The following is an 11,772-nucleotide window of genomic DNA, read 5'->3' as shown; positions in this document are numbered from 1 at the left end:
TCATACGAAGCAACAAAAAAAAAGAAAGCCCAAAAAGGGAAGAAGGTAAAATCCCTAAATGAGAAAGCATTGAAGCCTAAGGAGGGTGTCAAAAAGGATGAAGGGAAGGATATTGGCCATCATTATGGCAAACTTGGGCATTGGAGGAAGAACTATAAGGAGTACCTAGCTACTATGAGCAAAAAAAAGAAACTTACTGAAGTTTCTAATTCTGGTACCATTTGCTAAATAATTCTACTTTATATATTAAAAGTATACGATACCTCAAAGTTGGTTCTCATATGTTTGACATATTGTAAGGACCAAAGATAAAGATGAGTAGGATCTTGGCTGAGGAGGTGACCAGTTGGATGGACTACCTAAACAATTAAATGCTACATTAGATCGTTACACTTCTATTTATCTTGACACGTTGGATAATTTATTTGGATGTTTTTGAAACATTAATTATGTTATTGCCATGGGAATGGCTTGTGAAATATTTGTCTTTAGCATGTGGATGTGGAAACTTATATGTTTCAAGTTTGAATAATTATTTGGAATAATTATGCCATATTTAATTATCCATGCTTCATGTTTATCCTTGTAATGATATTTGATCAATTTTGAATTATGTTCAATTGATCAAAAGGTTGAATATTGATTCATATAAAATGGAACTTTCTTAAGAATAAAACATGGAGATGAATGTTCAAGAAAGAAAACAACTTCATATTGTAATATGATTTGGTCCATATCTCTCCAACATATAAGGCCCATTATGATATTCCAAACCAGTATGATTCCAAGCATACATTGAGATGCATATATATGTGTAACATCATGGAATATTCAAAAAAGTATGAATATCACTCTCATAAATAATCTGGGATTTAGTGGGAGCCTAGTGACAATAAAAATTTTAAGGGGGCCTAATGGCATAACACAGAGTGACATAAGCATATATTACATACAACATAGTCTAGTTGGAAAGGTCCTAAAGAGCAAAAGGGATTATACATGTATAGAAGTAAAGTCATATACATCCTATTATAAAGGGCACAAATAGGAAGATATTTAGATCGTCAATTCATGGAACTAATAAAGGGTTTTGAACATGGTTAATGTAATAATGGAGCCATAATAGTAGAACTTGGGTCTCATTGGATCTAGATATAGTAATATGACATGATGTGATGCATGGACATCACAAAGATAGATAAAAGCAATTAACCACATTGAAGGGCACATGTGAGTCTACATGGAGACAAGATTGTTAGATGGATTTGAATCTACATACATTGAGGTAGCAATTGGCTTTGTTCTAGTGGGAGATGTTGGGGTGAGCCCTACAGCCAATTGGGATTGGTTAAGCCTTGATTTCAACCATGCAACAATATCATTCATGTTGAATGATTAAAGGTTTTCCTCCATCAATAAGACATCAATTATAACAAGTTACAAGTCTAATTGGATGAAATCCATGAGATTAATATGCCTTATAAGGGAACTGTAATAGGTTGCAGTTATGATATCCTCATGCATCAAAGCATACTCTCTAAATGTTCTTGATCAATGTATCATTGAGATTGGACATTAATGATACTTAAAGATTGGTACATTCTATGTTCCTTACTTGATAAGTTAGCAACTAATCTCATAAATTGAAGTATAGAGATACTTGAAACTAGAATGTAGGTGTTTACCTAGAAAAGCAAGTTCACTGAACTTGACCCGCCATGAAAAGTGCATTTAGTATTTCACTCAAGTGTTTATGCAATACTTCTCATGTATCAGTTATGTAAATACTCCCTAAACTTGAGACACCAGGTTGTCTTATGTGTGAAATGTTATGTTTTGATTTCATTCCTATGGGTGCCTAGCCAAGGATGCCAAAACAACTAGTGGGAGCCATGGTCCACATGTTTTTCATGATGCTAGGCCGTGGTCTCCACTTGAGGGAACCTAGCTTCGATTGTATGCCTTTTTTTTTTTAATTTTTTGACTGAGGGTCGTGGCCTACTTCATGCCAAATTTAGGAGGCCACAGCCTACCCCTTCTTTCATTTGTTTTTGTGTAGGCTGCAGGCCGCGTCATGCTAAGTTTGGGAGGCCATGGCCAACCCCCTCTTTAATTTTTTTTTTAAATTTTTCAATTTTTTTGAATTTTTTTAGGGCTTTAATTATCCTTGTAAAATAAAAAAATTATTATTAGCAAATAAATATGTAAATAACTAAAAATAACTAAAAGTAACTAAAGAAATTAAGTTACAGTGCTTGGATTGCCTCTCAATAAACGCTTGATTTATAGTCTTTGGCTTGACTTTTTCTAATTTAAATTGCATTGATAAGCATAATTGAGGACCTTTGGAGATCGAAATCACCACACCAATAGTTCTTTAATTGTTGCATATTCACTTTGAAGGTTGATTTATCATCAACTACGTCTACTACTCCATGAGGATATACTTGCGTCACTATAAAAGTTCCAAACCTACGAGATTTTAGCTTTTCAAGAAATAATCTCAAATGAGAATTATATAGAACATGTTGGCCAGGCTCAAAACTTTGTCTTTGTCAGTTAAATTTCTACCTACGCAAGAATACATATAAAAAAGATAGTATAACGTTAAGCAGAGTATCGATCTCACAGAGAATTGATTTAAAATTTTACTAAGTGCTATTAGAACAATTTAATCTTATCCAAACAATCAAAATTAATTGATTAACTCAAACTAATTAATCAAAATTTAAACTAAAAAGAAAAACCAAAGTAATACTAACTTAGGTAAAACTCAAATAAAAAAAGCTTAAGATTATGATGTCTTTAACACTTTATCTAAATCTTAACTCCCTTTCTCAACTTATTTTGATGGGTTGAATTGCTAACCTTCAATCCTCAATTATTATAAAGGCCTCCTGACTAGTCTTATAAAAATATTTATTTTAATCAAAACACTATATCCTTATGCGAATTGAAATCAAATAAACTTGTTAAGTTTAGGCTCTAATCTAGCTACATATGACCTATAAGTATATCCCTATCCTATATGCCAATCAATTAATATGATCATATGTTATCCTAATTTTAATCTACACTAAACTCCCTTTCCCAAGTTTGTTTAGGTTCTTAAATCAATTTAATTGGTGATCAAGTAATTAAAAGGATTAAGAACAAATTAGAATAAACAATTAAATCTCATTAAAGATAAGCAAGTAAAAGATTAAAAATTTAGATTACATGTGAGTTCAATTGCAATTCTAGAAAAAAAAAATAACTACGCATAATTGCAAAGATAAATAACATTATATAAAATTCAACCATCGAGGGTAGCAAGAAAAATAAAAGCTAAAAAAGAAAACAAAATAATTGATTGTAACCCTTTTTTCCAAGTTTCTGCCTCAACTTTCAACCTCTTCAATCTCCAAAAGTTGTCTAACCTAATGTCTCTTAAAAATATCCTATTTATTCTAACAAACTTAACCTATAATTCTCTAAGTTAACCTATTGATTTAATTGGGCTTAAAAGTGTAATGAGGCCCAAATATCAAATATCATCTTTCAAAATTGCCATTCCGGCAATAGTACACCTTGTCTTCTTCCAACATGATTTTCTCTATATCCAATGCAGAACTGGGCAAAATGATTTGCATGAAAGTTATAGCTTTATCTCTTAGCTTTCAAATAGTCCAAGAATCACATCATTTGGAGTCTTTTAACAAGAGTTATGAGCAAAATACTGAAGCATATGCAAGCAGATTTCTAGGTCTTTCAACACCTTACTTTCCAAAATTAAGTCCAACTCCCTTAATTCCTACAAAGACATAAACACTAATAAATAATAACCAAATTAAAAGAAATAAACATAAAATTAAAATAACTTACTAAAAATTAAATAATTATAAAAATAACTAAAATGACTAAATTTTAATTAAAAGTTAAGGACTTAGCTAATGTTCAATAATAAAATTAGACTAAACTAATTTTATAAAATAGAATTATCAGCCTTCTCCTTGTAGATTCTTGCACTCTCATATGTTTCTTGACGAAATTCATCCATCTCATTCAGTTGCAAAAGGCACTTTTCTCCGACTGCTTGAAGATCAAAATTAAATGTTTTAATTGCTTAATATGTCTTGTGTTCAAGCTCAACTCGAAGATGACAAGCTTTGCCAAATACCAATCTATAAGGAGACATCCCAATTAAAGATTTATGTGTAGTCCTATATGGACACAAAGTATCATCTAAGGTTTTTGACCAATCATTTCTGGAAGGACAAACAATCTTTTCCAAAATTCTTTTAATATCTTTAGTTGAAACTTCAGCTTGGCCACTTGTTTGAGGATGATAAGTAGTGGCTATTTTGTGCTTGACTCCATATTTTGCCAAGATTGCATCAAAATTTTTGTGTAGAAATGAGACCTTTCATCATTAATTATAAGTCCAAGTGTACTACAACATGTAAAGATGATCCTTTTCAAGAAGTTTATCACTACCTTAGAATTGTTCCTTGGTAATGTAATAGCTTCAACCCATTTATAAGCATAATTAATAGCAACCAAGGTGTATTCATTATTGAAGGATGGAATGAATGGACCCATAAAATCAATTCCCCGTATATAAAAAATTTTGACTTCCAAGATGTTATTGAAAGGCATTTTATGTCTCTTAAATGTATTGCCCATTCTTTGACATATATCACATCTTTCAACAAAATTATGAGCATCTTTGAAAAAGGAAGGCCAATAAACTCCTAATTGTAGAACCTTTACAGCAGTTCGTCTTCCCCTATAATGTCCTTCATAAGCAGATGAATGGCAATGGTGAAGAACATTTTCAAATTCTTCTTTAGGAACACACTTTTTAATTATTTGATCTCTACAATGCTTGTAAAGAAAAGGCTCATCCCATATGTAGTATTTAACATCAGGCAAGAATTTCTTCTTTTGTTCAGAATTAAATTCAGGAGGGAAGAGTTTAATTCCGAGATAATTCACAAAATCAGCATATCATGGCAAATTTTCTACTTCTCAACATGAAACAATTCCTTATAAGAAAAAGTCTCATTGATCATTGTTAAAGTTCTAATTTGTTCTTCATTCTACAATCTAGATAAATAATCTACCACTTGATTTTTGGTATCTTTCCTATCTCAAATTTTCAAGTCGAATTCTTGAAGCAAAAGTATCCATCTTTTGAAGTGTGCTTTTGCATCCTTCTTCTCAATAAGATATTTAATACTTGCATGGTTAGTGTAAACAATTACTTTAGTACCAACAAGATAGGAGCGAAATTTATCAAAAGTAAAAACGATAGCAAGCAACTTTTTTTCTGTTGTGGTGTAATTTGCCTGAGCCTCATTTACTGTTCTGCTATCATAATAAATAGGATGCAAAATCTGCCCTTTTTGTTAGCCCAAACTGTACCAATTGCTAATCTATCAAGCATTTGATCAATAAAAGGGAATGGAAAGTGATCTTTTCTAGTGGCTTTATTCAATTTTCTATAATCTAGACATACTCTCAATCCAGTCACGGTTCTAGTGGAAATGAGCTCATTATTTTCATTAAAAACTACAGTCATATCTCCTTTCTTAGGGACACATTGGACTAGACTTACACACGAACTATTAGAAATATAATAGATAATACCTTCATCTAGCCACTTGATAATTTCCTTCTTTACTACCTTTTTCATGATTAGATTTAGCCTTCGTTAATGCTCAATAGTTGCTTTGTGATTTTCTTCAAGAAGAATTTTGTGCATGCAAATTAATGGACTAATTCCTTTGATGTCTACAATGGTGCACCCAATTACCTTTGAGTAGTCTCTTAAAACTTGAGGGAGTTTACTTTCCTATTCATCATAAAGAAAAGAAGAAATAATTACTAGTAGTGTAGAAGGATTTCTTGAAAAAGCGTACCTTAAATGATTAGGCAATGGTTTGAGCTCTAATGAAGGAGGTTCCTTAATGGAAGGCTTGATTGGTGAAGTTGTAATTGATAATTCCAAAGACTGAAATTGGGATTTTAGGAGATGTAATGAGGCATCAAGATGATTAGCATATTTAAGAACTTTTTCATCAATAATATCACATGAAGAATTCAAAGAAGTTTCCAGTGGATCATGATGATTCTCAATAAACACATTATTAGTTATGTCATCCATCACAATAATTAAGAACCATTCATCATGCTCATTGGAAAATTTTAAAGCTCTAAAAATAATGTTACCTATTAATCTTCAACCCTTAAAGTAAGCTGACCTTATTCCACATCAATTAGAGCTCGAGTAGTTCTCAAAAATGGTCTCCCAAGAATGATCGGTATTTCACGATCTTCTTTCGTATCAATAATAATAAAATCTACTGAAAAAATAAACTTGTCAATTTTTACCAAAATATCTTCCACAATACCATCAAGATAGGTGATGGATCTATTAGTAAGTTATAAAGTCATAGAAGTTGCCAAATCTAATTTATTATAAATGGACAATGGCATCAAATTTATTCTTGCACCCAAATCACAGAAAACTTTAGCAAAACAAAGAGCACCGATACTGCAAGGAATAATAAAACTACTTGGATCCTTAAGCTTTAGTGGAAGCTTATTCTGAATAGTGGCACTGTACTTTTCATTAAGTGCAACAGTTTCAAACTCACCCAATTTCCTTTTTTTAGACAGGATGTCTTTCAAAAATTAACATATCTTGGTATTTGTTCCAGAATTTTAGCAATAGGAATATTAATATGTAACTTTTTAAACACATCAATAAATCTTTGGAATTATTTATCAAGTTTTTCCTTCTGAAATCTTTGAGGAAAAGGTGGTGCAAGTGTGGGAGCAAATGTTAATTGTGATTTTTCTTCTATTGAATTTTCAATAGATTGTTCAACCATAATTTCTTTTTTAGCATCTTTTTCAATTTCTTTCTTATCAGATTGAATTGAAGTTTTAGAATTTAAAGCTTTATTACTTACCTTTTTCCCATTGCAAAGATTGATTACGTTACAATGTTCCTTACTTTCTCTTCTTGAGTTGGGCTCAATATCACTTGGTAAGGTACCATAAGGTTTACTATTTAGAGCATTAGCAAGCTAACCCACTTGTGTCTCAAGATTCCTTATTAATGTTGTTTGACTTTGAATGAATGCATCAGTTTGTGTCATGTATTACATGAACATCTACTTCACTGAAGGTTTTTTCTTTAGCCTGGGGCTTTAGGTGGAAATCCAGGGGGAAAGTTTGACTTAAATGCTAACGAAATCCCTTGGTTGTTGCTCCATGAGAAATTAAGATGATTCCTCCAACCACGATTATAACTGTTGGAATAAGGATTGTTTTGTTGCCTATTTCCAACAAATTGACAAGATTCACAAGTCACAAAGGGGTTCTGAACAGCATTAACATAAGCCTCATCAATAGATTTACTCATAAGTGCACCTCTAGTTGCAACATCAATGTTAGTTCTAATAGGTCCAAACAAATCATTATAAAAAGTTTGAACTTGCAACCATTAGGGAATCCATGGTGAGGATACCTTCTTATCAAAGCCTTACGACTCTCCCAAGCCTCATATAGTGATTCAAAATCAAATCGCATGAAAGAAGTGATCTAATTCCTCATTTTTATTATCTTGGTAGGTGGAAAGAATTTTGCTAAAAATTTCTAAGCCAAATCATCCCATGTATTAATGGAATTAACAGGAAGCAAATTAACCAACTACTTGCTTTATCTCTCAATGAAAAAGGAAAAAGCCTTAATCTTTTGGCATCATCAATAACACCATTAGTCTTGAATGTATCACAAATTTCCAGGAAATTTACAATATGAGCATTTAGATCATCATTAAGCAAACCCCCAAACTGAATAGAAGTCTATATCATCTGAATGATTGCTAGCTTAATTTCAAAATTGTTGGCTTGAATAGAAGGTCTTCGAATAATAAAGTGGAGACCTTGACCTAATGGGACAACATAATCCCTCAAAAACTTGGTCTCTTCCCATTGTTGATCAGCCATTGATTTACTTAGAGTAAATACTTTTTGATTTTTCCTCTGAAGTCTTCGAAAAGTCTTTCGATTTCTGGATCAAAATGAACAATTTCCAAATTTCTGACTCTTCGAATACAATGATCAAAAGTAATTGATTTTTTTTTAAAAAAAGAAAAGTTTGGATTGGATTAAGAATTCTTGGTATTAATATTAACAAGAAAGAACTAAAAATCAAATCCTCGACAACGGTGCCAAAAACTTGTTGATTTCTTATGCAAGTGCATATATCGTTGATAGGTAATATAGTAGAAAGTCAAATTCATTCCCATGGATAATTGAATTAATCTCTACTTGCTAACTACTAAAATTATAACACCCTAATCTTATCCAAACAAGTAAAAATTAAATTTAAAATAAAAATTAATTTGAACAAACTAAAGACCAAAATTAATCTAACTAGCAAAATTATTTTATTAAATCTGATTGACTTTTAGACCTAAGATTATGGTGTCCTTCAATACTTCATCTAATTATTGTCTCTCTCTCTAACTTTAGTCTAATGGATTAAGTTGCCAACCTAAAGTCCTAAATTATTTATAAGTCTATATCGAGTTTCTCATAAAAATATCTCTCCTAATTAACTTATTGTATGTCTACATAAATTAAATTGAAGAATGATTTATTAAGTTCATACTCTAATGCTGGCTACGTATGGCTTATAGGTGTATGTTTGCCTTATATGCAAATCAAACCATCGAATCAACTAAGTGCATTCGATCATACGCTATTCTATTCAGGGTCTACCTAAATCTCTTTTGTCAAGGTTTAACTTAGATTTTCAATTCAATTTAATTGGTGATAAGGCAATTAGAAGCATTAATAACAGAATAAAATAAACAACTTAAATCGATAAAATATAAGCAAAAGAGAGATAAATAAATCAGAACTACACATGGAGTTCAATCATAATCTTAGATAAATAATTTAGCTTCCCATTAAGTTACACATCATCATCAAATCAAGTTTTAAACAATAAAATGAAACTAAGGAAATAAAAGAATAACAAAAAAATAATAAAACCCAAGAACCGTAATCTTGATCTTCTAAATCTTCTTGAATTCCTCAATTTTTTTTCAACTTCAATGACTTGGTGGCTTGATTTTCAACTCTTAATCTAGTGTTTCGTTCCACTCTAAAAGTCTTCTGAAAGATTGTTTTTATAGGGTTTTGACGTTAGGCCAAGTTGGGTGAAGAAAGAAATCAATTCCAATTAAGAATTTCTCATTAGACTACATAAGTTGTGGCCTACTTCCATCACGGCAGTGGCTTCGACCAATTAATTAGCAAAAATCATAATTGCTCTAGGATTGGTGTAGTGCTTCAACTTCGACATGAGTTTGACTATCTTTTAGGATGAACTTGTAATGACCTCTTCCCCCGATCATTACCGGCATCAGCGACTTGTGAGTGAACTGCCAAATCCCGAACAAGCCTTAGTTGAGATTTTAGATAATTTAAAATCAACTGGCAACACTAATACTATCGTTTACTTAACTAAATAAACACATTATTTAAAATGTAGCATTTAGATACCAATAACTAGGTTTAATAACTCCAAAGTAATTTCAACATCACAAGTGGTATTCATTACACAACCTCAAGTTTTGGCAAATACATTTTCAATAAACTATTAAACTTTATAAGTCAAACTATTTGACACAACACGACCTCTATGCAATGGAGCAACTCGAAGTGGAAGCCTAAGAGATGCCATTACCTACGTTGCAGCTAGTCTCGATGTACTGAGTGATGCACTTGAACTGATTACTTATCTGTAAAAAGAAATAAAGGGGTGAGTCTCATAGACTCAACGATCATCAACTCCGTGAGTAGGGCGTAGATGGAAAACAAGCCAAAAATAGAGTATTTGAATATTAAAACATAAGAGTGTACATAAACCAAGTAAAATTAAATGAAGCGTTTATGCCTTATTTGTAAAACCAGAAAGTTAATGCAAGATAATCATTTAAAATCAAGTATCGAACCAATTCAAGTAAAGATCTCTATCGTCGAAATCATTTGGCAACTTACTTAAAGCAAATCTGTATAATCATGCATGCTCCCATAAAATCAAACATTATCAAAGCTTTTATGCAAATTCGTAAATCACCTCATAAGCGAGGAGTTAAATCCAACATCATAGCATAAATAGAAGAGCTTTGAAAATCTGATAGTTCTCACCATGCGAAAGAGCACGTATTAAAAACCCAAAGAGATATAACTCTTGAGTAGATAATAGAAATAAAGAACTCGTGGACCCGTTTCTACATAATAACATCCGAAAGCTCCGCTCCACCAGATCCCCACAGCCATGGCAGTCTCAACGATGTTGGTCGACATTGAAGAAATCAAGCGGTCGCAACTGCATATATCACTTGTGGCCTAGCCACGTATAATCACAAACCATGGCTTCATCCACATTTAACAGCCTGTCGATGAACTAAAGATTCTCTAGCTAGAGCTCACTTATGCACAAGGGTCACACTATCTCGATGTGACATTCAACCTATTCTCGAATCTCCAAGTTCTGTAAAATCATTTAAAAATCAAGTTGGGTTCTCAAAAACTTATTTCAAAACCATTTGCAAAATATTCAACATGGTAACATGACAAAATCCCTTATAAGACTTTAAAACATAAACCCTTTGCATGAGGTTAAAATATCAATCCGCATGGTGGATATGTGTTTCAATCATAAATGCACATCACACAAACTGTAAGGCACATTTTGACATAAATTGTATTAAAAAGCTTGTTTCCTAGTTTTAAAATCCTTTACATATATAGCTTATATATATATTCAAACCCATTTTCAAAATCATGGCATTTGCAATTTCTTAGCAGTTCTACTAGCTTATGCTTCCCACAAATTTGCTTTAAAGTAAATCAACATGTATATATGTTTACATAATTATGAGAATTTTAAAATGGACACCCCCTACTCACTTCACAATAGCAGGATGCTATGTCACTTCACAAGTGCATATCTAGCTAATTTTACTTGCCAGTCACCCATCACTTCCTCCGGCATGCCACCATAGCACACTTTCTTTACTGTTACACTTCCTAGCAACAATTCGAACTCAATATCTTTAATTCCACACATGTATGGGCAGGACTTCAATCAACAAATCCTTAACCTAATTTCATAGTTAATCCCATGCTTACACACAATAATATTGGTAGCAACTTTACCAAAGAAGCCTTAAATCTTTGCATGCATAATCCTTATCTTTTACTTTCTTCAAATATTACATTCTCACAACATCAAATCTCACAACCAATATAGGCATTCTTCCTAACCTATAATCATATAATATAAACAACCAAGGATTAGGCCACAATTTGTCTTACCTTTCCTCAATAATTTAACTTGAACTAAAACCAAGAAATCTCAAGCTCCTTAGTAGTGTAATCTCTCATTCCTTGCGAATCACCAACATGCATGGTTTCCTTGGCACCCCACACGGTATCCTTTTGCTACCACAAACATTTTTTACACATTATAATTGGTTCAAAAGCATGTATTCAACCAAACTAACAATTTCTATCTTCTTTACCTTGAAATTTCCAAACCAAACTACCAAAATCTCTTTAAACTTCAACAATGGTGCGTGGGTGGGGAGGAAAAGCTCTCGATTTTCTCTTTTCTTCTTCTTTCAAGCCGATTCTCTATCTTTCTTTCCTCTTGATAACTCTATTATATAGAGTTATTTTGAGTCATTTTGGGAGCTTAAGT

General features: G+C 32.1%; 1 non-coding gene across 1 annotated transcript; it reads left to right on the top strand.

Annotated features, from left to right (window-relative positions):
- Window positions 1–7,501: 7,501 nt before the first annotated feature.
- Window positions 7,502–7,608, top strand: LOC149527162 (small nucleolar RNA R71). The gene has a single exon (XR_016351279.1). It is a non-coding gene; the product is annotated as a small nucleolar RNA R71 (small nucleolar RNA).
- Window positions 7,609–11,772: the final 4,164 nt, after the last annotated feature.

The sequence above is a fragment of the Theobroma umbraticum genome, unplaced genomic scaffold (genome assembly GCF_002168275.2).
Source record: "Theobroma umbraticum cultivar Fairchild unplaced genomic scaffold, ASM216827v3 scaffold_51.0, whole genome shotgun sequence".
NCBI lineage: Eukaryota > Viridiplantae > Streptophyta > Magnoliopsida > Malvales > Malvaceae > Theobroma > Theobroma umbraticum.
The sequence above is the reverse complement of the archived record's forward strand: the minus strand, read 5'-3'. Positions and strand labels throughout refer to the sequence as shown.